A 24717-nucleotide genomic window follows, 5' to 3' on the forward strand; every position below is an offset into this window, starting at 1 on the left:
ATTTAGTACTTCCTTTAGGAGCTCTTGTAAGGCAGGCCTGGTGGTGACAAAATCTCTCAGCATTTGCTTGTCTGTAAAGGATTTTATTTCTACTTAGCTTATGAAGCTTAGTTTGGTTGAATATGAAATTCTGGGTTGAAATTTCTTTTCTTTAAGAATGTTGAATATTGGCCCCCACTCTCTTCTGGCTTGTAGGGTTTCTGCAGAGAGATCTGCTGTTAGTCTGATGGGTTTCCCTTTGTGGGTAACTCGACCTTTCTCTCTAACTGCACCTTACATTTTTTCCTTCATTTCAACCTTGGTGAATTTGAGGACAATGTGTGTTGGGGTTGCTCTTCTCAAGGATTATTTCTGTGGTGTTCTTTGTATTTCCTGAATATGAACATTGGCCTGTCTTGCTAGGTTGGGGAAGTTTTCCTGGGTAATATCCTGAAGTGTGTTTTCTAACTTGGTTCCATTCTCCCCGTCACTTTCAAGTATACCAATCAAATGTAGGTTTGGTCTTTTCATATAGTCCCATGTTTCTTGGAGGCTTTGTTCATTTCTTTTCATTCTTTTTTCTGTAATCTTGCCTTCATGCTTTATTTCATTAACTTGATCTTCAATCTCCAACATCCTTTATTCTGCTTGATCAATTCAGCTATTAATACTTGTGTATGCTTAATGGAGTTCTCATGCTGTTTTTCAGTTCCATTGGGTCATTTATGTTCTTTTCTACTGGTTATTCTAGTTAGCATTTCCTGGTTCATTTCAAGGTTCTTAGCTTTCTTGCATTAAGTTAGAACATGCACCTTTAGGTCAGAAAAGATTGTTATTACCTACCTTCTGAAGCCTGCTTCTGTCAATTTGTCAAACTCATTCCCCATCTGGTTTTGTTCTCTTGCTGGCAAGGATTTGTGATCCTTTGGAGGAAAAGAGGCATTCTGGTTTTTGGCATTTTCAATCTTTTTGTGCTCGTTTTTCCTCATCTTTGTGAATTTATCTACCTTTCATCTTTGATGTTGGTGACCTTTGGAAGGGGTCTTTGTGTGGGCATCCTTTTTATTGATATCAATGCTATTGCTTTCTGTTTGTTAGTTTGCCTTCTAACAGTCAGGCCTTCCTTCTACAGGTGGCTGATTTTGCCGGAGGCCCACTCCAGACCCTTTTGCCAGGGTAGCACCAGCAGAGGCTGCGGAACAGCAAAGATTTCTGCCTGCTGACTCCTCTCGAACTTTCATCCCAGAGTGGTGCCTGCCAGATGCCAGCCAGAGCTCTGCTGTTTGAGGTGTCCATCAACCCCTCCTGGGAGGTGTCTCCCAGTCAGGAAGCATAGAGGTTAGGAACCCAATTGAGGAGGTAGTCTGTCCCTTAGCAGAGCTCAAGCTTTGTGTTGTGAGATCTGCTGTTCTCTTCAGAGCCAGCAGGCAGGAACATTTAAATCTGCTGAAGCTGTGCCTACAGATTTATTTTAAGAAATTAGTTAAAAACAATTGTGGAGGACAGCAAGTCCAAAATCTGCAGGTTAGGTTGTCAGACTGAAGATGCAGGGAGAGTTAATGTTGCAGCTTGAGTATGAAGGATGCCCACAGGCAGAATTTCCTCTTTTTGGAGTAGTAAATCATTTTTGCTTTTATGACCTTTAACTTTTTGAATAAGCACCACACCATACAATAGAGGGTAATCTGCTTTACTCCAAGTCTATTAATTTAATGCTAATTTTATCTAAAAATATCTTCACAGTAGCATCTAGACTAATGTTTACACAAATATCTGGGTACCATGGCCTAGCCAAGTTGAGACATAAAATTAACCATCACATCAACCCTTAACATCAGTGTTATCCCCTCTAATGGTCATATTATTGTCATCAGCCAAGATAACAGAAGAGTAGATTGGTTTTCATTTTTCAAATTATACCTCATAGAATGCACCCTTAATTAAGAAAATGATCTGATAAATTAGAAGAAACATTATTGTTTATTCCACTTTAAAGAAAAAAATTAATAATGCCCAAAAGAGAAGTGACTTTCTCCAGGCTATCCTGTGTTAAACCAGAGTTTGAGTCAGTTCTTCTTTGACTTCAATCCCTCAGCTGCCACACACAAACATGGGCCTCTGTTTACACTCCAACCTTATTTGAATATTGACATTAATCTTACAAAATACTAAACAAACTCTAATCAGTTAATATTAAAACCTCCTGCTCTCCTAGTTTTTCTAAAATTATTTCCCCAAACATAGCTATTCTTGAGCACAAAAAAATAACCTCCATCTTTCAATGCAGAAAAATCCTCCTAGAATCCATCCTATGGTGAAATTTAACAAAGAATCTTAGGCAGCAGCATGAGTGTGCCCAATGAAAATTTCATAAAACTAAGCAAAATAAAAGAAAACCCCTATTACTCTCCAGCCCTTCCACACTGCTTTTAGGCAACACTTCATTACCTCTCACCTAACTGTTGCCACCAATCACCCATATTTGTGACACAGTGATCTTTCTAAAATGCAAACTTAACTATGTTGCTCATCTCTTCAAAATCTTATTCAATGGCTTGGTTAGTGATCTTTCTAAAATGCAAACTTAACTATGTTGCTCACCTCTTTAAAATCTTATTCAATGGCTTGGTTAGAATATGACCCAATGTCCTTGTTATCTGGCAAATTTCTAGCTTTGTCTCCCACAATATATTCAATATTTCCCCATGCTCCAGACTCACCCCAAAATGTACTTAACTCCAAGCATTTCATACTGGTGTTCCTCTATCTTTTATACTCAGTACTCTTCACAATTAATTTGAAATTCCAAGTTAAGATAAATATATTTTAAATGTCAATATAATAGGCTGTTATTGACTTTAAAATATAATATTTTGACTTCTAATATACATAGCTCAGTACCTTCATAATTTACATGCCCCCTCCATATATACAGTAATTATAGACATAACCACATATACCAGGTTTTACAGGATAGATGAGCATCTCTGTAAACCAAATGTTAAAAAAAATGTCAAGAATAAGAAGAGAAAAAAAGCCCTGAGCCTAGGGCTCCACATTGACAACTAGGCCACAGTAGCCAAGAGTTTTTCCCTTACGGGTAAAAAGAACTAAAATTGCTCCACAGTAGATTTGAGACTAAAGTCTGGCTTCTCATTTGAAGACAGATTCTAAGATGCTTTTTAACAACATGAGAGAATGCTACATCAAACCACTGCTACCTATAGACAGCAGTAGAAGACTGATATGGTTTGGCTATGTCCCTACCCAAATCTCATTTTGAATTATAGCTCTCATAATCCCCACATGTTGTTGGATGGACCAGGTTGGAAATAATTGAATCATGGAGGCAGTTTACCCCCATGCTGCTGTTCTCATGATAGTGAGTGAGTTCTCACAAGATCTTATGCTTCATAAGGAGCTTCTATCTCTTTGCTCAGCACTTCTCCTTCTTGCCATCATGTGAAGATGGATGTGTTTGCTTCACCTTCGACCATAAGTGTAAGTCTCCAGCCATGTGGAATTGTAAGTCAATTAAACCTCTTTCCTTTATAAATTACCCAATCGTGGGCAGTTCTTTATATCAGCTGAGAATAAACATACAGTACATTGGGACATAAGATTTGGGAGAGGCCAGGTGCAGAATGATATTGTTTGGCTGTGTTCCCAGCCAAAATCTAATTTTGAATTGTAATCCAAATTACAATCCCTACATGTTGTTGAAAGGACCTTGTGGGAGGTGAATAGATCATGGAGGCAGTTCCCCAATGCTGGTCTCGTGATAGTGAGTGAGCTCTCATGAGATCTGATGGTTTTATAAAATGCTATTCTGCTCATCATTCTCACTTCTCTTTCCTGTTGCCATGTGAAGGATGTGTTTGCTTCCCTTTCACCCATGATTGCATATTTTTTAATGTTTCCCCAGCCATGCAAAAGTGAGAGCCAATTAAGCCTCTTTCCTTTATAAATTGCCCAGTCTCAGGTATGTCAGTATAGCAGTATAAAAATGAACTAATACAGTAAATTGGTACCACAGAGAGTAGGATGCTGCTATACTTGGAATGTGGATGTGACTTTAGAATTGGGTAACAGGAAGATGTTGGAACAGTTTGGAGGGCTCAGAAGAAGACATAAAAATGTTGGAAATTTTTGACCTTCCTAGAGACTTGGAGGGCTCAGAAGACAGGAAGACATGGGAAAGTTTAGAACTTCCTAGACACTTGTTGAATGATTTTGACCCAAATGTTGATAGTGATATGGACAATGAAGTCCAGGTTGAGGCAGTCTCAGGTGCAGATGAGGACTTTGTTGGGAACTGGAGCTAAATGCCTCTTGCTATGCTTTAGCAAAGAGATGGGACATTTTGCCCCTGTCCTAGAGATCTGTGGAACTTTCAACTTTACTGAGTTGATTTAGGGTATATGGTGGAAGAACTTTCTAAGTAGCAAAGTATTCAAGAAGGAGCAGAGTATGAAAATCTGAAAAATTTATAGCCTGACTGTGATGGAAAAGAAAAACCCATTTTCTTGGAAGAAATTCAAGCAGCCTGCAGAAATTTGTGTAAGTAATGAGGAGCTGAATGTTAATCACCAAGACAATGGGGAAAATGTCTCCAGGGCATGTCAGAGAACTTCATGGCATCCCCTCCCTGTAGGCCTAAGAGGAAAAAATTGTTTCATTGGCTAGGTCCAGGGCACCCCTGCTCTGTATAGCCTCAGTACATTGTGCCCTCCATCCCAGCTGCTTTAGCTCCAGCTGTGGCTTAAAAGGGCCACTGTACAGCTCAGGCCATGACTTCAAAAGCTGCAAACCCCAAACCTTGGTAGCTTCCATGTGATGTTAGTCCTTGGGTGCACAGAAGTCAAGGAAGAATTGAGGTTTGGAACCTCTTCCTAGGTTTTAGAGAATGTATGGAAACACCTGGATGTCCAGGCAGAAGTTTGCTTCAGGGGGAGCCCTCATGGAGAAGCTCTGCTAGGGCAGTGAAGAAGGGAAATGTGGGGGTGGAGCCCCCACACAGAGTACCCACTGAGGCTCTATCTAGTGGATATATAAAAAGATGGCCACCATACTCTAGAACCCAGAATGGTACATCCACCAATAGCTTGCCTGCAAAAGCTGCAGGCACTCAATGCCAGCCCAAAAATGAACTGCCCGGGGCTGTGGGAGCCCACCTCTTACAACAGTATGCCTCATATGTGAGATACAGAGTTAAAGAATATCATATTGGAGCTTTAAGATTTAATGACTTCCCTGATGGGTTTTGACTTGCATGGGGCTTCTAACCCCTTTGTTTTGGCTAATTTCTCCCATTTGGAATGAGAACATTTACCCAATGCCCATATCCCAATCATACCTTGGATATAAATAACTTTTTCTTTATTTTACAGGCTCATAGATGGAAGGGACTTGTCTCAGAGGAGACTTTGAACTTGGACTTCTGAGTTAATGCTGGAATGAATTAGGCTTTGGGGACTGTTGGGAGGGCATGATTTTGTTTTGAAATGTGAGGGCATGAGATTTTTGTAGGGGCCAGTGGAAGAATAATATGGTTGGCTCTGTGTCTCCACCAAAATCTCATCTTGAATTATAATCTGAATTATATCTCCAGGTGTCAAAGGAGGGTCCTGGTGAGATGTAAGTGGGTTATAGGCTCAGTTTTCCCCAAGCTGTTCTTGTGATAGTGAGTAAATTTTCAGGAGATCTAATGGTTTTATAAATTGCAGTTTCCCCTTTTCTCTTTATTGCTTGTCTCCAGGTAGGACATGCTTGCTTCCCCTTCTGCTATGATCATAATTTTCCTGAGACCTTATAAGCCATGCAGAACTGTGAGTCTACCTCTTTTTTCCTTCTGAATTACCCAGTCTCAGGCAGTTCTTTATAGCAGTGCAAAACAGATTAATACAATTTGATATGTGATAAAAATGGCTCTTTACCTCTCTGTAGTCTTCTTCCCTAAAACCAGTAGCCACTGTATAATCACAGGAAAACATCTGATAAGTCCAAAGTAAGAGACATTCCAAAATATACCTAGGCAGCATTCCTCAAAATTATTAAGGTCATCATAAATAAAAGTCTGAGAAATCCTCAGTCTAGAATTGCCTAAGGGGAAACAATGACAAAGCAGAATTTGGTCTCCTGGATGAGACTCCCATGACAGAAAAAGGACATCACACACACACACACACACACACACACACACACACACAAAAAAAAAAAAAAAACCTAAGAATATCTGGGTAATGTATGGACTTCAGCAAGTTGATAATTATCATTATTCTTTATTTACAGCAAATGTACTATAGTATATAAAATAGTAACTATAGGAGAAACTGGGAGTAGTTATACATATAATTTATGTAATATCTTTGCAATTTCTCTGTAAATCTAAAACTATTCTGGGGTGGAAACAACCCAAATGTCCACCAACAGATGATGAATAGATAAACAAAATGAGGTATATCCGAACAGTGGACTATGATTCAGCCATAAACACAAAGTGAGATACTGATACATGCTACAACATGGATAAATCTCAAAACAATCATGCCGAGTGAAAGAAGCCAGGTATAAAATTTCTCATATTGTATTCCATTTATGTGAGATATCAAGAATAGATAAATCCATAATGACAAGACAAAAATCATGTGATTTCCAAAGATGGCGAAAATAAAAAATGGAAAGTGACTTTTTAATCAATACAGGAGATTTATTGGGGGTTGTGAAAATATTTTGAAACTAGATAGAGATTATGGTAACATAACATTGTAAATGTACTAAATACCACCAAATCATCTGCTTTAAAATGGTTTATTTTTTTTTAAGAAGTGTCTGTTCATATCCTCTGCCCACTTTTTGATGGGGTTGTTTTTCCCTTGTAAATTTGTGTAAGTTCTGGATATTAGATCTTTGTCAGATGGGTAGATTTCAAAAGTTTTCTCCCAAATTTTAGGATGCCTATATACTCTGATGATAGTTTCCTTTGCTGTGCAGAAGCTCTTTAATTAGATCCAATTTGTCAATTTTGGCTTTTGTTGTAATTGCTCTTGGCATTTTTATCATGAACTCTTTGCCCATGCCTATGTCCTGAATGGCATTATGCAGCCAATAAACACGAAAAAAATCTCAACATCACTGATCATCAGAGAAATGCAAATCAAAACCACAATGAGATACCATCTCACACCAGTCATAATGGTGATTATTAAGAAGTCAGGAAACAATGGATGCTGGTGGGCCTACGGAGAAATAAGAATGCTTTTACACTGTTGGTGGGAATGTAAATTAGTTCAACCACTGTGGAAGACAGTGTGGCAATTCCTGAAGGATCTAAAACCAAAAATACCATTTGACCCAGCAATCCCATTAATGGGTACATACCCAAAGAAATATAAATCATAAAGACACATGCACACATATATTTTTCGCAGCAATATGTACAATAGAAAAGACATGGAACCAACCTAAATGCCCATCAGTGATAAACTTGATAAAGAAAACATGGTACATATATGCCATGGAATACTATGCAGCCATAAAAAGGAATGAGATCATGTCCTCTGCAGGACATGGATGAAGCTGGAAGCCTTCACCCTCAGCAAACTAACACAAGAAAAGAAAACCAAATAACCCATGTTTTCATCGTAAGTGGAAGTTGAACAATGAGAACACATGGACACAGAGAAGGGAACAACACGTACCAGGGCCTGTTGGAGGGTGGGGGTTGAAGGGAGGGAACTTAGAGGTTGGATAAATAGGTGCAGCAAACCACCATGGCAAACATATACCTTTGTAACAAACCTGCACATTATGCACATACATCCTATTTTTTTTAAGAAGAAATTTTAAAATGGTTAATTTTATGTTACTGAATTTTACTTTAATTTGACTTTTAAAAAGTTTATGAACAAAAGAATCTGAAACTGTTTTAAATGAAAAAATTATTTTTAAAAAGAAGGTTTACAATTAGGTTCTTACCTATTGTAAAAATAAATATAAATATTAGTTACTGTAAAACTCTTAAATAATCTATATAAGAGATTCAATCTTAAAAATCAGAGAATACGTGCAAAGCTATCATAATAGCAAAACATCAATGTAGACAGAGCATCAAAAAATGACTCTGAAATAAGCACTAATCCAATACATTAAGGAATCGTATTAGAGCCTTGGCTCTCGCCACCACCTGGCTTTGAGACCTTGGTTAGTCTTTCCCCTTTTGGTACCCCAAATTCTTCTTTTTATCTCTTTCGGTTCCTTTCTTAAATTGACACATTGTAATTGTAGACATTTATGTAACACAGTTTAATGTTCTGGTAAATATATATGTTGTATAATGTCCAAATCAGGATATTTAGTATATCCATCACTATACCCCTGATTTCTTTGTGATGACAGCATTCGAAAAGCCTCTCTCATAGCTTTTTTTTACTATATAATGCTTTACTGTTAACCATCACCACCTTACTATACAATGAAATACAACTTATTCCTCCTATTTAATTGCAACTTTGTGCCTCTTGACCATTGTCTCCCCATTCTCCCCTTGTCTCATCCTTTCCCAGTCCCTGGTAACCATCTGTTCATATTATAGTTTTTTAAGGCTGAATGGCATTCCATTGTGTATATATACTGCATTTCTTTTATCCACCCATCTGTTGTTAGATACTTTGGCTATTGTAAATAGAGTTACAATGAACACACAACTGCAAATATTGCTCTGACATGCCAATTTCATCTCCTTTGGATATAAATCCAGTAGTGGGATTGCTAGATCAAATGGTATTTCTATATTAATTTTTTTAGAAATTTCCATGCTGATTTACATAGTGGCTGTATTAACTTCCAATCCCATGAAAAGTGTGTAAGTGTTCCCTTTTCTCCACATCCTCACTAGCACTTGTTTTCTTGTCTTTTTGATGACAGGCTTTCTAACTAGAGTAATGTGGTATCTCAGTATAATTTTGATTTCCATTTTCCTAATGATTAGTGATATTAAATATTTTTTCATGTACCTGTTGGCTCTTTGTATGCATTTTTAAGAAATGCCTGTTAAGGTTTTGCTCAATTTTCTAATCCGGTAATTTGCTTTTCATTGTTGAGTTAGGTTCTTTATATAGTCTGTTTATTAAATCCTTATCAGATATATAGTTTACAAATGTTTTCTCCCATTCTGTAAATTATTTTTTCAATTTATTAATTGATTCTCTTCTGAACAAGTTTTTCAGTCTATTTTTGCTTTTGTTTTCTGTAGTTTTGAGGCTTTATTTTAAAAATCCTTGCCCAGCACAATATCATAAAGTATTTCTCCTGTTTTCTTTTAGTACTTTCCTATTATAGTTTCAAGTTTTATACTTAAGTTTTTAATCCATTTTGATTTGATTTTTTTAAACGGTGAGAGGTAGGAGTCTAGACACATTCTTCTGCATATGGTTATCTAATTTTTCCTGCTCCATTGATTGTAAAGGTTTTCCCAATGTGTGTTCTTGATACTTTTGTCAAAAATCAGTTGGCTATAGGTGTGTAATTTATTTCTAGACTCTTGCTTCTATTCCACTGGTCGATGTTAGATTTTATGCCAGTATCATGCTGTGTTAGTTACTACAGCCTTGAAGTGTATTTTGAAGCCAGGTAGTGTGATTCCTCCAACTTTGTTTTCTCTGCTCAGTATTCCTTCACTATCCAAGGAATTGTGCCTTTCCATATAAATTTTAAAATTATTTTTTCACTTGTTCCAATCTAAGATGGCTGACTAGAAGCAACTAGCATGCATATCTCTCACATAGAGGAAACAAGCTGGTGAAAAAAAACTCATTCTTCAAGATGATGGTCTAAGAGATTACACTGGGTTTCACTAAGGAAGTGATGGAACACATGGAAAACAGAGAAGAATGAAGCTGGGCAACTACCCACTTGGGACCAGCAGGGAGCTGGGGGCAACCTAATAATGTAGGCCAATTGTGAGTAAGTGAAAGTCCCTAGAGAATTCACACTTCTGCAATGAACCTTTGCAATTCTGGGCACAGAAGAACCTCCCTGACTCCTCCAGGGCCTCCGGATGGACACAGAGAGCTGCCTGAAATCTTTCCAGGGACACCACTCAAGTCCACATGAAACAGCTCAGGCCATGAATACCTGAGTAGTGAGCATCAATTGCTGCAGCCCCAACAAGTGGGGACAGGCTCTTTTGCACATACTTAGGATAGCGGCCACAGCAGCAGTACTGAGGAGTGACCAGACTATATACCATGTGACCCCTATGCCCTTGCTGCTTCTTGCCATGCAAGGCTTGCTGGCTTGGGCTCCCAGTGCAGCAGCCCTGTTCTGACCTGAACACTGCAGGCAGTCACAGCTCTGTGTTCCTCTGGGAAGCAGCCATACTTCATAGTGTACAACTCCCTACATCTGCTGCTCCTGACAGCACAAGGCCTTGGGCTCCCAGCACAGCAGCCCCACACCTGCCTGAACACTGTGGTAAGTCATAACATGTATTCCTCTGGAGCAAAATTCCTATAGGCAACAGAAAAAGCTGGGCACCTTTACATGCCCACAACAGCAAAATCCAGCATCACCTGGGTGGGAGGAAAGTGTAAGTATGCCACATATCCCACAGCCACCAGTTTCTATTGCCCCAGTTGCCCCTAGCCCTCCTGAATGAAAGGTTCACAACACAGCCACACCGCCCATGCCTAAACACAGAGGCCTTCTGAAACCCAAACCCCCACGGCTGTGATTGTCCCTTGGGATCCAATCACATAAACATTCTGCTTTTTCTCACCTGAGAGATATTCCAGTAAGCATAGGACAAGGCCACCCTCCTGATCACAGCCAGCACCTCAACTCTGGGCTAGCCTAACCACAGTCCATTCCTTTCAGGACTCATATATGTGGTCCAGCAGGATGTCTAGAAGCCTGGGAACTGGAGGACTGTCTACCCCATTCCAACTCTGCTGGCACCTGACCATTTCCCCAAGTGCTTGAGGTCAGGCCGACCTAACCAATCAACACCACCTGTGCAACACCCACTTGCACAGGCCTAAAAATGAAACCACCCTCTTTATGAGAAACAGCAATGTTGCCATATCAGAGAACAGAGGAGTCATAAAGTTATCTGATTCAGGCTGAGTGATGAGGTTATGTCCTTAAACCACTCCCATGGAAAGTCACAAAAACTCTCCATGGCTCTCAATGACATTGTGGTCCAGAGACAGACTAATGTAGTATGCATCTGACTAGTGGTCAGAGCCATGGAACAGGGGTGGGATAGGGAAACAGGTCAAGTTTGAGTCTATATAGGATGGGGAGCAAGTGCAGCCCACACATCCCCCCATGAAGAACTCAACAAGCTTCAGCAGGAGCTTCTCCCAGTCACCCTCCTCAGGGTTAGTGCCTATGCTCACCATCAGGATATTTGTGGGTAACCCAAAGGCTCCAGAGTTGCCCAGCTGTGTCCCTCCACCCCTGTGGAACAGGAAGCTCAGGGCACTGGGCGTTACAAGGCTCAGCCCCTCACCTAAAATAACAGAGTACACCCCACAGTAATTAAAGATCAGTACAGACCCACGTGTGTTCCACAGATGGCTCTTACCTGCAAGTGCCATCTACTGGCCTGTAGGTCAAACCACACAGCCCAATATAAAACCTGCCAACAGATGTGCATAGGGCTATACAAGCAAAGCCAAAAAACCTTACTCAACAGACTCTACAGTCACACCCTTAGGGAAGAAGAAAAGAAAAAACATATATATGTATACATATGAAGAAAGTGAAAATATCCTATTCACAAGAAAATAATTACAAGAATTAGAATTGCTAACCTCTCCAGATAAGGAACCACCATAAGAATTCTAGCACAGTGAAAAACCTTAATGTTGTCACACCACTAAAATATTACACTAGCTCTCCAGAAATGGACTCTAACCAAAATGGAAACTAATAAATGGCATAAATGAATTCAAAGCATGGATTACAAGGAAGCTAAACAAGATCCAAAACAATGTTGAAAACACAAAAAGTGCTTTGAAAGTAATACAGAAAATGAAAGAAGAGGCAACTATCTTGAAAAATCTATCAGAACAATGGGGATTTAAAAACTCGCTTCAAGAATTTCAAAATACAATTGAAAGCTTTATCAATATTTGAGGCCAAGCAGAAGGAAGAATTTCAAAAATTGAAGCCCAGCCTTTTAAACTAACCCAGAAAAAAATAATTAAAAAAAAATTAAAACTAAAAAGAAATCTTTGAGAAATATGGAATTATGTAATGTGATGAAATCTATGAATTGTTGGCATTCCTGAGGGAGAAGAGGAAAAATTAAACAACTTGGAAAACATATTTCAGAGATTCATTCAAGAAAATGTCCCTAATCTTTTTACAGTTAGACAGCCATATAAAAAAAATCCAGAGTACATCTGCCAAAAATTTTACAAAATGAACACTGTCAAAGAATAGAGTCACCAGACTGACTATTCAAAGGTCAATATTAAAGCAAAAATCTTAAAGGCAGCTAGACAAAAAGGTAAGAACACATATAAAGGAAACCCCTTCAGCTAACACAGCTAACAGTGGACATCTCATCAGAAACCTTACAAGCCAGAAGGGATTAGGGGCCTATTTTCAGCATTTTTAAGAAAAGAAATTCCAACATAGAATTTCATATCCTGCCAAACTAAGCTCATAAGTGAAGGAGAAATAAAATTTTTTATAGACAAGAAATCACTAAGGGAATTCATTACCACTAGACAAGCATTACAAGAGAATTTTAAGGGAGTTCTAAACCTGGAAACAAAAGTGTGATATCTGCTAACACAAAATCATGCTTAAGTACATAGCCAACAACCCCTATAAAGCAACTACTCGATTTAACAAAACAAACAGCTAACAACATGTCAATATTACCCTGAATGAATATGGTCTGAAGGCCCCAACTTAAAAGGCAGAGTGGCAAGTGGATTAAAAAAAAAAAAACCGTCCATCTGCTATCTTCAAGAGACCTAGCTAACACATAACTCATAGGCTCAAAGCAAATGACTGAAGAAAGCTGTATCATGCAAATAAAAAACAAAAAAGAACAGAGGTCAGGTCATTGTTTTTATATTAGATAAGACAGACTTTAAACCAAAAATAGTTGGGAAAAAAAAAGACAAAAATGGCACTATGGGCACTATGTAATTATAAAGGGTTCAATTCAACAAGAAAACCGAACTATCCTAAATTTAGAATGCACACAATATTACAGCACCCAGATTCATAAAATAAGTACTTCTAGATCTGCGAAAAGAACTAGACAACCACACCATAATAGCAAGGAACTTCAACTACCCACTGAGAGCATTAAGTAGATGATCAAAGAAGAAAACTAGCAAAGACATTCTGGACATAAATTTGACACTTCACCAATCGTACATAGTAGACAACTACATAACATTTTGCCAATCAACCAAAAAATATACACCTTTCTTATCTGAACACAGAATATACTCTAAGATCAACCACATCCTTGGGCATAAGACAAGCCTCAATAAACTAAAAAAAAATCAACATCATACCAACCATGCTTTTGGGCCACAGTGGAATAAAAATAGAAATCAATACCAAGACAATCTCTCAAAACCACACAATTATATGAAAATTAAACAACTTGCTCCTGAAAGACTTTAGGATAAACAGTGAAATTAAGGCAGAAATTTTAAAAGTATGTGAAATAGATGAAAAAAGAGAAAGAACATATGAATATTTCTGAAATACAGCAAAATCAGTGTTAAGAGGAATATTTACAGCAATAAACACCTACATCAAGAAGTTAGATGAGTCACAAATGAAAAATCTAGCATTGCATCTAGAGCAACTAGAAAAATAAGAAGAAACTAACCACGACATGAGCAGAATAAAAGAAATAACTAAAATCACAGCAGAGTTGAATTTCATTAAGACCCAAAAATCTATAGAAATGATCAACAAAACCAAAAGCTGTTTCTTTAAAAGGATAAATAAAATCAATAAACCACTAGCTAGACTAACAAAGAAAAAGAAAGAAGATCCAAAGAGCACAATCAGAAATGAAAAAGGTGACATTACAACTGATCCCAAAGAAAGTATTAAAAAGTCCCTCAGAGACTATTATAAACATCTCTATGCAAACAAACTAAACAATCGTCTATTTTAAAAATGATAAATTCCTGGGAGCACACAATCTGCAACAACTGAATCACGAAGAAAATTAAACCCTGAAAAGATGAATATGGAGTTCCAAAACTGAATCAGTTAATAAAAATGTTTAAAAACCCTACCAACCAAAAAGAGCCCTAGACCACATGGATTCACAGCCAAATTCTACCAGGTGTCCAAAGAAGAGCTGGTACCAATACTCCTGAAATTATTCCAAAAAATTGAGGAGGGACTCCTTCCTAACTCATTCTACTAAGCTAGCCTTACTGTGTCACCAAAATCTGTCAAAGACACAATGAAAACAAGAAAACTGCAGACTAATATGCATGATAAACATAGACACAAAAATCCTCAAAAAAATACTAACTAAATCTAACTGCACATTATAACATTAATTGGCCATGTTTAAGTAGGTTTTATTCCTGGGATGCAGGGTTGGATCAACATATACGTATCAAAAAATGTGATTCACCACATAAACAGAATTAAAAACAAAAACCATTTGATCATCTCAACTGATACAGTAAACACTTTTGATAGAATCCAGTATCTTTTCATGATAAAAATACTCAACAAACTAGGTATCAAAGGAACATACCTCAAAATGATAAGAGCCATCTATGACAAACCCATAGCCAGCATCATACTGAACAGGGAAAATCTGGAACCATTACCCTCGAGAACTAGAATGTGACAAGGATGACCACTCTCAACACTCCTTTTCAACATATTACTGGAAGTCCTAGCCTAGAGCAATCAGGCTTGAGAAAAAAATAAAGGTATCCAAATAGAAAAAAAAAATGTGAAAATATTTCTCTTCACTGCTAACATAATTCTATCCCTGGAAAACCCCAAAGATTTCACCAAAAGGCTTCTAGGACTTAAAAACATTATCAGTAGTTTTAGGATAAAAAATCAATATACAAAAATCAGGACCATTTCTATACACCAATAATGTTCAAGCCAAGACCCAAATAAAGAACACAATCTTATTTACAGTAGCCACCAAAAAAAAAAAAAAAAAAAAACCTACAAATACATTTAATCAATCAAGGAGGTGAAAGATCTCTGAACACTGCTGAAATAAAGATGACACAAACAAATAGAACTATATTCCATGCTCAGATACTGGAAGAATCAGAACCTCTAAAATGACCATAATGCCCAAAGCAAATTAAAGATCCAAAGTTATTCTTATCAAACTACCAATGTTATTTGTCACAACATATCAAACTACCAATGTTATTTGTCACAAAATTAGAAAAAAGCACTCTAAAATTCATATGGATCAAAAAAAGATCATGAATAGCCAAGCAATCCTAAGAAGAAAAAAAAAAAAAAAATAAAGGCATCACATTGTCTGACTTCAAATTATATTATAAGGCTATGGTAACAAAAACAGCATGGTACTGGTATAAAAAAAAAAGCCAGAGGCATCACATTACCTGACTTCAAACTATACTACAAGGCTACAGTAACCAAAATAGCATGGTAGTGGTAGAAACACAGACACAAAGACCAAGGGAACAGAACAGAGAACCCAGAAATAAAGCTGCACACCTACAATCATCTAATTTTTGAAAAAGCTGACAAAAACTATGGGGACAGGACTCCCTATTCAATAAATGGTGCTGAGATAACTGGTTATCCATATGCAGAAGAACAAAACCGGATCTCTACCTATTACAGTATACAAAAATTAACTCAATATGGATTAAAGATTTAAATATAAGACCTAAAATTATAAAAAATCTAACAGAAGAAAACCTAAGAAATATGATTCAGAACATTGGTTTTGGCAAAGAATTCATGACTAATTCATCAAAAGCAATTGCAACGAAAACAAAAATTGACAAGTGGGACCTATTAAAGAGCTTATGCACACCAGAAAAATGAAACTATCCACAGAGAAAACAGACATTCTACAGAATAAAAGAAAATATTTCTACCAGGTGCAGTGGCTCATGCCTGTAATCCCAGCACTTTGGGAGGCCGAGGCAGGCAGATCATGAGGTCAGGAGATGAGACCAACCTGACTAACATGGTGAAACCCCATCTCTACCAAAAATACAAAAAATTAGCCGGGCGTGAGGGCACACACCTGTAATCCCAGCTACTTGAGGGGCTGAGGAAGAAGTATCACTTGAACCTGGGAGACAGAGGTTGCAATGAGCCAAGATCACACCACTGCACTCCAGTCAGAATGGCTACTAATAAAAAGTCAGAAATTAACAGATATTCGTGCGATTGCAATAAAAAAGAAAGGGAATGTTTATACACTGTTTGTGGGAATGTGAATTAGTCCATTCACTGTAGAAAGCAGTTTTGAGATTTCTCAAACAACTAAAAAAAAAAAAAAAAAAATCCCAGCAAACTCATTACTGGGTATTTAACCAGTAGGAAAAACATCCTACCAAAAAGTTGTGCATTTGTATATTCATTGCAACAATATTCACAGGGACATCAAAATCAACCTAGATGCCCAACATTGGTAAACTGGCTATGGAAAATATGTTATCTATACACCATGTAATACTATGAAGCCATGAAAAAGAAAGAAACTATGCCCTTTTCAACAACACAGATGCAGCTGGAAGCTATTATCCTGAGTTAATGCAGGAACAGAAAATCAAATACTCAATGTTTTCACTTATAAGTGGAAGCTAAATATTGAGTACACAGGGACATAAAGAAGGGAACATTAGACACTGGGAACTACTGAAGGGTAGAGGTAGTAAGTGAGGCAAGAATTGGAAAAATTACCTATTGGGTGCTATATTCACTACCTGGGTGACAGGATCATTTGCATTAGGCCATTTTGGCATCACTATAAAGGAATACTTGAGGCTGGGTAATTTATAAAGAAAAGAGGTTTAACCATCTTGTGGTTCTGTAGATTGTACAGGTAACATGGTGCTGACATCTGCTCATCTTTTGGTGGGGTCTTAGGGAGTTTTTACCAATGACAAAAGGCAAAGCAGGAACAGACACATCACAAGGGGGCAAGAGCAGGAGAGAGAAGAGGGAGGCCTCAAAGTCTTAAACAACCAGATCTTGCATATACTAACTGAGGGAAATTTCACTGATCACCAGGGAATGATACTAAGCCATTCATGAAAGATCTGCCCCCAGTGACACAAAACTTCCCATTAGGCTCCACCTCCAACATTGGAGGTCACATTTAAACATGAGATTTGGAGGGGACAAACATCCAAACTACATAATCATTTGTACCCCAAGCACCATGTAATATACTCATGTAACAAACCTATACATGTACCCCCTGAATCTAAAAGTTGCAACATTAGGATGATTGTTTTTTCTATTTCTGTGAAGAATGTAATTGTTATTTTGATAGGGATTGCACTAAAACTGTGGATCAATTTGAGTTTTCCAATCGTTTTTGCAATATTAATTCTTCCAATTTTTGAACATATCTATTTGTGTGTTCTTCAATTTTTTCATCAATGTTTTATAGTTTTTAGTGCAAATTGAGATATTTCACCTCCTTTAAGTTTATTCCTAGGTATCATTTGTGTGTGTGTGTGTGTGTGTGTGTGTGTGTACACACACACCCAATAAATGGAATTGTTTTCTAATTTCTTTTTTGGATAATTTACTATAAGCATATAACAATGCTACTTATTTTTCCATGTTGATTTTGTATCCTATGAATTTACTAAATGCCTTTATTAGTTCTAACCATTTTTTTTCATAGATTCTTTAGGATTCTCTCATATAAGATCATGTCATCAGCAAATAGGGACAATTTGACTTACTCCTTTCTAATTTGGATGTCTTTTCTTTCTTTCTCTGACTTATTACTCTGACTAGGACTTCCAGTACTATGTTAAATAGGAGTGATGAAAGTAGGCATCCTTGTTTTCTTTCTGATCTTAAGATGAAAATCTTCACTTTCCCCATTTAGTATGATGCTAGCTGTAGATTTGTCTGTATGGCTATTATTGTGTTGAGGTACATATCTTCCATATCTAATTTGTTGATAGTTTTGATCATGAATATTGAATTTGTCAAATGCTTTTTCTGAATCTATTGAAATAATGATATATTTTGTCTTTATTTTGCCAATGTGGTATATCACATTTATTTATTTGCATACGTTGAACCATCTTGTATCCCCAGGATGATTCCCACTGTATTGTAGCAGGCGATGTTTTTTTAATTTGCTGTTGAATTCAGTTTCCCAGTATCTTTTAGAGAATTTTTGCATCTGTGTTCATCATAAGCATTAGCTTGTAGTATTCTTTTGTTGTTGTTGTTGTTGTGCCTTTGCCTGGTTTTGGAAACAGAGTAAAGCTGGCCTTTTATTCATTTTTTTATTTTATAATTATGTTTGTTTTATACTTGATATTTATTTCTCTATGACCTGTTTTCTTTGCTTCTTATAAATTGGTATTTAGCAAGGCTTTTATTTTTGCTCTAAAGTCTACCTTCTTATTTACATCCTTAAAAATTTCAACCTGGATTATCCATTTAAAATCATTTTTTAAATTTTTTAAAATTATACTTTAAGTTCTGAGGTACATGTGCAGAATGTGCAGGTTTCTTACATAGGTATACATATTGGTTCTGAACCAACCCAAATGCCCATCAATGATAGACTGGATAAAGAAAATGTAGCACATATATACCATGGAATACTATGCAGCCATAAAAAGGGATGAATTCATGTCCTTTGCAGCGACATGGATAAAGCTGGAAACCACCATTCTCAGCAAACTGACATAAGAACATAAAATCAAATGCCACATGTTCTCACTCATATGTGGGTGATGAACAATGGGAACACCTAGACACAGGGAAGGGAACATCACACTCCAGGGCCTGTCATGGGGGATGTGGGAATAGGGGAGGGATAGCAGGGGATAGGGGTTAGGGGAGGAATAGCATTAGGAGAAATACCTAATGTAGATGAGGGGGTGATAGATACAGCAAACCACCATGGCACATGTATACCTATGTAAAGCTGATCTTTTTAAAAGAGTTTGAACATATTTACGCCTCTTTAATTTCCTGGAAAAGTTTGAGAATAATTGGTATTAGTTCTTCTTCAAATATTGCTAGAATTCAGCAGAGAAGCTATCAAGACCTGGGCTTTTTTTTCATCAAGATGTTTTGTTACTGATTCAGTTTCCTCACTTATTATTGTTCTGTTCAGATTTTCTATTTATTCATACTTTAAATGTGGTACGTTGTATGTATCCAGGAATTTGTTCATTTCTTCTAAGTTCTCAGGTTTGTTGGCATACTGTTGTCATAGTAATCTCTTATGATCTATTGTATTTCTGTGATATCAGTTGTAATATCTCCCTTTTCATCTCTGATTTTATTTATTTGGATCTTTTCTCTTTTTCTTAATCTAACATTATGTTGATTCTGTTTATCTTTTTACAAACCAACTTTCATTTCATTAATTTTTTAATTTTTTTCGTCTCTTTCATTTATTTCTCTGTGAGCTTCATTACTTCCTTCCTACTACCAATTTTGGGTTGATTGTTCTTGTTTTTCTAGTTCTTTGAGATGCATGATTAGGTTACTCATTAGACACCCTTTCTTGTAGGTGCTAATTGCAATGATGGATGAAACACATCATACCAAAATCTATGGGACAAAACAAAAGCAGTTCCCTATTAGAACTCAAATTAAATTAAATTAAATTAAACTTAAATTTTCTTTATCCATCGTCTTTAATGGTGAGATGAGTCTTTTATAGGCAACATATAGTTGGGTCTAGCATTTTTATCCATTTAGCCACTTTATGTCTTTTCATTGGAGTTCTCTATTAGAACTGCTTTTGTTTTGTCCCATAGGTTTTGGTATGATGTGTTTCCATTTTTGTTTGTCTCAATTTTTAATTTAAATTTTAATTTATTCATTGGCCCATTGGTTATTTGGGGCATGTTGTTTAATTTCCATGTATTTGAAAGGTTTTCAAAGTTTTTCTTGTTGATTTCTAGTTTTATAACATTGTAGTCCAAAATGATACATGATATGGTATCTATTTTCTTAAATTTCATAAGACTTGTTGCATGGCCTAACATATTATGTGTCCTGGAGAATGCTCGATGTGTGGTTGAGAAAAATGTGTCTTCTGCAACTATTGGATTGTTCTGTAAATGTCTATTAGGTCCACTTGGTTTCTGGTGGAGTTTTAAGTCCAATACCTATTTATTAATCTTCTGTTATGATGATCAATAAAACATTGTTAAAAGCGGGTTATTAAAGTACCCTACAATTATTGTATTGTAGGCTATCTTTCCCTTTAGATCTAATAATCTTTGCTTTATACATTTGTGTGCTCCTATATTGAGTGCATAAATATTTACAATTGTTACATATTACTAAATTTTTCCCTTTATCACTATGTAATAACCTTTTTTCTGTGTTTATAATTTTTGATATAAAGTCTACTTTATTTGATATAAGTATGGCTACTTTTGCCTGCTTTTGGTTTCCATTTTTCCATCCCTTCATTTTCAGTCCTGTATGTCTACTTTATTATTTTACTTTGTTAGTATTATTATTATTTATTATACTTTAAGTTCTGGGGTACATGTGCAGATTGTGCAGGATTATCACATAGGTATACACATGCCATAATGCTTTGCTGCATACATTGCCCCATCATCTACATTAGGTATTTCTCCTAATGTTATCCGTCCCTAATCCCCCCAACCACTACTATCCCTCCCAAAACCCCCCACCCCCAATATGCCCCAGTATATGATGTTCCCCTCCTTGTGTCCATGTGTTCTCATTGTTCAACAGCCACTTATGAGTGAGAACATGCAGTGTTTTGTTTTCTGTTCTTGTGTGAGTTTGCTGAGAATGATGGTTTCCAGCTTTGTCCATGTCCCTGCAAAGGACATGAACTCATCTTTCTTTATGGCTGTATAATATTCCATGGTGTATATGCCATGTTTTCTTTATCCATTGTCTTTAATGGTGAAATGAGTCTTTTATAGGCAACATATAGTTGGGTCTAGCATTTTTATCCATTTAGCCACTTTATGTCTTTTCATTGGAGAATATATTCGATTTATATTCAAGGTTGTCATTGATAGGTAAGAATGTACTCCTGCCATTATATTAACCATTTTCTCATTGTTTTGTAGATCCCTTGTTTCTTCCTCTCTAGCTATTTACTTTTGTGGTTTTGTGATATGTGTGGTACTCAGCTTTGTTTCCATTGTTCTATTTCTTTTTGTATCTACCATAAATTCTTTTATGTGGTTACCACTGGCCTAACATAAAGAGTCTTGCAGTTATAATAGACTATTTTAAGCTGATACTGACTTAACTTTGGTCACATAAAAATACTTTAGACTTTTTTCTCCCTTCAAGCCATTTGTATTTTGTTTGTCTTAATTTACATCTTTATCTTTTGTGTGTTCCTTAGGCACTAACTGTAGCTGTTTTCACCTTTGTTAATGTTTTTGACCTTTGTAACTTTAAATCTTCATTAGGGAGTTGAAAGATTTGCATAGCACCATTACAACACTTAGGGTATTCTGAGTAGGACTTACATATACTAATGCATTTAGCACTTTCACATGCTTTCATGATATTAATTATTGTATTTTTGGTTTGCCCTACTTTAATCATTCCTAGTACCAGCCTACTGGTGATGGATCCTCAGTTTTAACTTGTCTGGGAAGGTCTTTAGTTCTCTTTTATTCCTGAAGTATGGATATAGTATTCTTGGCTCATGATTTCTTCTTTCAGCACTTTCAATATATCATGCTATTCTCTCCTGGCTTGCAAGGTTCCCGCTGAGAATTCTGTTGACAATCTAATGAGGATTCTTTTATATGTGATTTCACATTTTTCTCTTACAACTTTTAGATTTTCTGTTTGTCTTTGACTTTGACATTTTGATGAAACTGTGCCTTAAAGAAGATTTTTTTTTATTGATTCTTACTCGAGACATTTGAACCTCCTGTATCTGAATGTCCATATCTCTCACGAGACTTGAGAAGATTTCACTATTATTTTGTTAAATAGTTCTTCTGTACCTCTCTCTATTTCTTCTTTCTCTGACACTCTATAGTATAAATATTTGTTCACTTAATAGTGTCTCAGAAGTTCTATAGGCCTTCTTCATTCTTTTTTATCATTCTTTCTTTTTTATCCTCTCACTGAGTTATTTCAAAATCATGTCTTCAAGTTCAAGATTTCTTTCTTCTGCTTGGACCTACACTGTTGAAGGTCTCCATTGTATTTTTAATTCTGTTCATTGAAATACTAGGCTCTAAGATTTCTGTTTGGTTCTTTTTATGATACCTCTTTGTTTGAATTCGCATTCAGATCATAAATTGTTTTCCTGATTTCATTGACTTGTCTATCTTTATTGCCTTGTTAGAATGTTTATAAAAAATCCTTTTCTTTAGGACCTGTTACAGGAAACTTTTTGTATTCCTTTAGGAATACCATGTTTCCTTAGTTTTTCAAGTTTCTTGTGATCCTACATATCTTCACACCTAGTAGAATCATTGCTTTTTTCCATTTTATGGAGTAGCTTTGGTAACTTTTTCTGCAGATGAATCCTAGGGTGTCAACTAGAAACATTGTGTGGCTTCGGCTCTGGGTAGACTCAGTAGAACATGCCTCTGTGACAGATTCTTCAGCTGTAAGCTTCATATGTAACATCTGTAGACATCTCAGTGGCCTAGGCTGCAGGAGTTTCCATTGTGGTTGTATGGTTTTGCTGGGGCAGGGTTCTCTGTTGGCCAGGCATATGGGGGTGCAGTAGACTAAATGCTGTGTGTCTGACTCTGGAATGGCAAGGCCACTGCCAGACTCATCGACAGGCCAAGGGTGGTGATAAGCAAATTAGGCAGCTGTGTGCAACCCTCTCCAATGGGGTGGTGCTACATCTGGGCCAGTTGTCAAGCCAAGAGTGGGTGCATACAGGTCCAGCAGCTGCAAGGAGCCTCTTAATTGTGCATGCCTGCCTGTTTCTCTAGGTGACAGGATGCCTCATCTGTTCAGACATCAGGGTCCCAGTCATTTCTTTGGGCCTAGGTTCCAAGCAACTGGAGTATTGGTGCTGTGGGCACCTATATGAATTTAGTGAAATGATTGTGGAATCTCAGGTGCAGAACAGTTTAGTAGCTACTGGTCCCAAAGCAGGACACACTTCAGATACAGGTCCAGTTTCAAGATGATGCCATGTCACAGAAATGTATATCTCATGAGTGGGGGTGCCAAGGAAATTTCTCTTCCAGGGAATGAACCTGTGTGTATTCCTGGCAACTGTCCAAACTGGACTTGAGGTCTGTGAGGACTGGAGGACCACCCTATAGCAATAACTGCTGGTGTCTGCAACAGCAACAGGGACCACCAAAGTCTCCAGCTTACCTTTTCCCCATAAGTAGAAGTATCTCCAGTTCTGATCTGCTGCTGGCAGGGGAAATAGTGTGGTGGAGGCAGGATGATTTGCTCCACACTCTTTGGAGCTATCCTGGGCTTCCATGCTCCACAGTGCTTTTGCAGTTCCCCTGGTGCTATCCAGAGCACTTATTCTGTCCATCTAATTGAAATATAGCTGTTTATTTATTGTTTTGATTCCTTTATAGGGGGTGGATGGAGGGGGATGAGGGCCAGGCCATTGTAGTCATCTGTCTTGCTGATGTCACTGCCTAAAAATCTTTATCTTCAAAAATTAAGAGATGTGACTAGATAACCACAGTTTTTAAATTTTGTGATTCTATCTTCATGAAAAGATATCTTTTACTCTCTTATTTTGACTTAGTCTTCTACCATGACTTTAAAAATTCTGCAATAATAGCTATGTGAGCTGCCTATTCATTTGATTAAAAGTGAAGATAGGTTATGCAAAGTCTAGTATATTATGAAGAAACAGAAATTCTCATGAACTGTTGATAAAAGTATAAACTGATACTATCTTTCCAGAGTCTCATGTAATAAAATATAAAAATATACATACCCTTTGACTAAGATACACCACTTTTAGGAACATAACTTAAGGAGACAAGTACACAAGGATAAATACACAAAAAGTTAATTTAAATATATTTTATAATAGTAATAAATCAGAAATAACCTAAAAGTTCTTGAATAGGAAACAATTATAGTTAAGTAATTTATGAGATACACAGACAATGTAATAAAGATGCAGTCATTAAAAATGAGATCTATGTCTGCTAATTATAAAAATAAAAAACATTTGCAAGATACTATTGAGTGAGAGAAAAAACAGCTTCAAAACAAAGTAAAAGGGCAATATCACATAATATTTAAGAGCACAGGATCTGGAATTTTACAGTTCCAAGTTTTAATCCATAATCTTCCACTTACTTTAGGCAAGTCACTTAACTATCCCAGTACTCAGTGCCTTCATCTATAAAATATGGATAATGATGGTAGCTACCTTGTAACATTGCTGTATATATTAAATAAGAAAATGTAAGCATGTCAGATTTCTATGTGTCTGCTATTCAATAAGTACTAATTTAAATTTTATCAATTGTTCAAAATGGTAATTTTTCATGTGTAATGGAATCCAGTGCAGTTATACATATATAAATG

At 36.8% G+C, this 24717-nt stretch overlaps 1 protein-coding gene and 1 long non-coding RNA gene across 2 annotated transcripts in view; one reads left to right on the top strand and one right to left on the bottom strand.

Annotated features, from left to right (window-relative positions):
• The window catches only part of LOC119474135, a 26349-nt gene extending 9480 nt beyond the window's left edge, over positions 1-16869 (top strand). Inside the window, exon 3 of the long non-coding RNA XR_005203425.1 lies at positions 16756-16869. This is a non-coding gene — a long non-coding RNA (uncharacterized LOC119474135). The remainder of the gene's footprint in view (positions 1-16755) is intronic.
• The window catches only part of AGBL4 (ATP/GTP binding protein like 4), a 313176-nt gene that overhangs the window by 47905 nt on the left and 240554 nt on the right, over positions 1-24717 (bottom strand). The window lies entirely within an intron of this gene.

The sequence above is a fragment of the Cebus imitator genome, unplaced genomic scaffold, assembly GCF_001604975.1.
Source record: "Cebus imitator isolate Cc_AM_T3 unplaced genomic scaffold, Cebus_imitator-1.0 Scaffold214, whole genome shotgun sequence".
NCBI lineage: Eukaryota > Metazoa > Chordata > Mammalia > Primates > Cebidae > Cebus > Cebus imitator.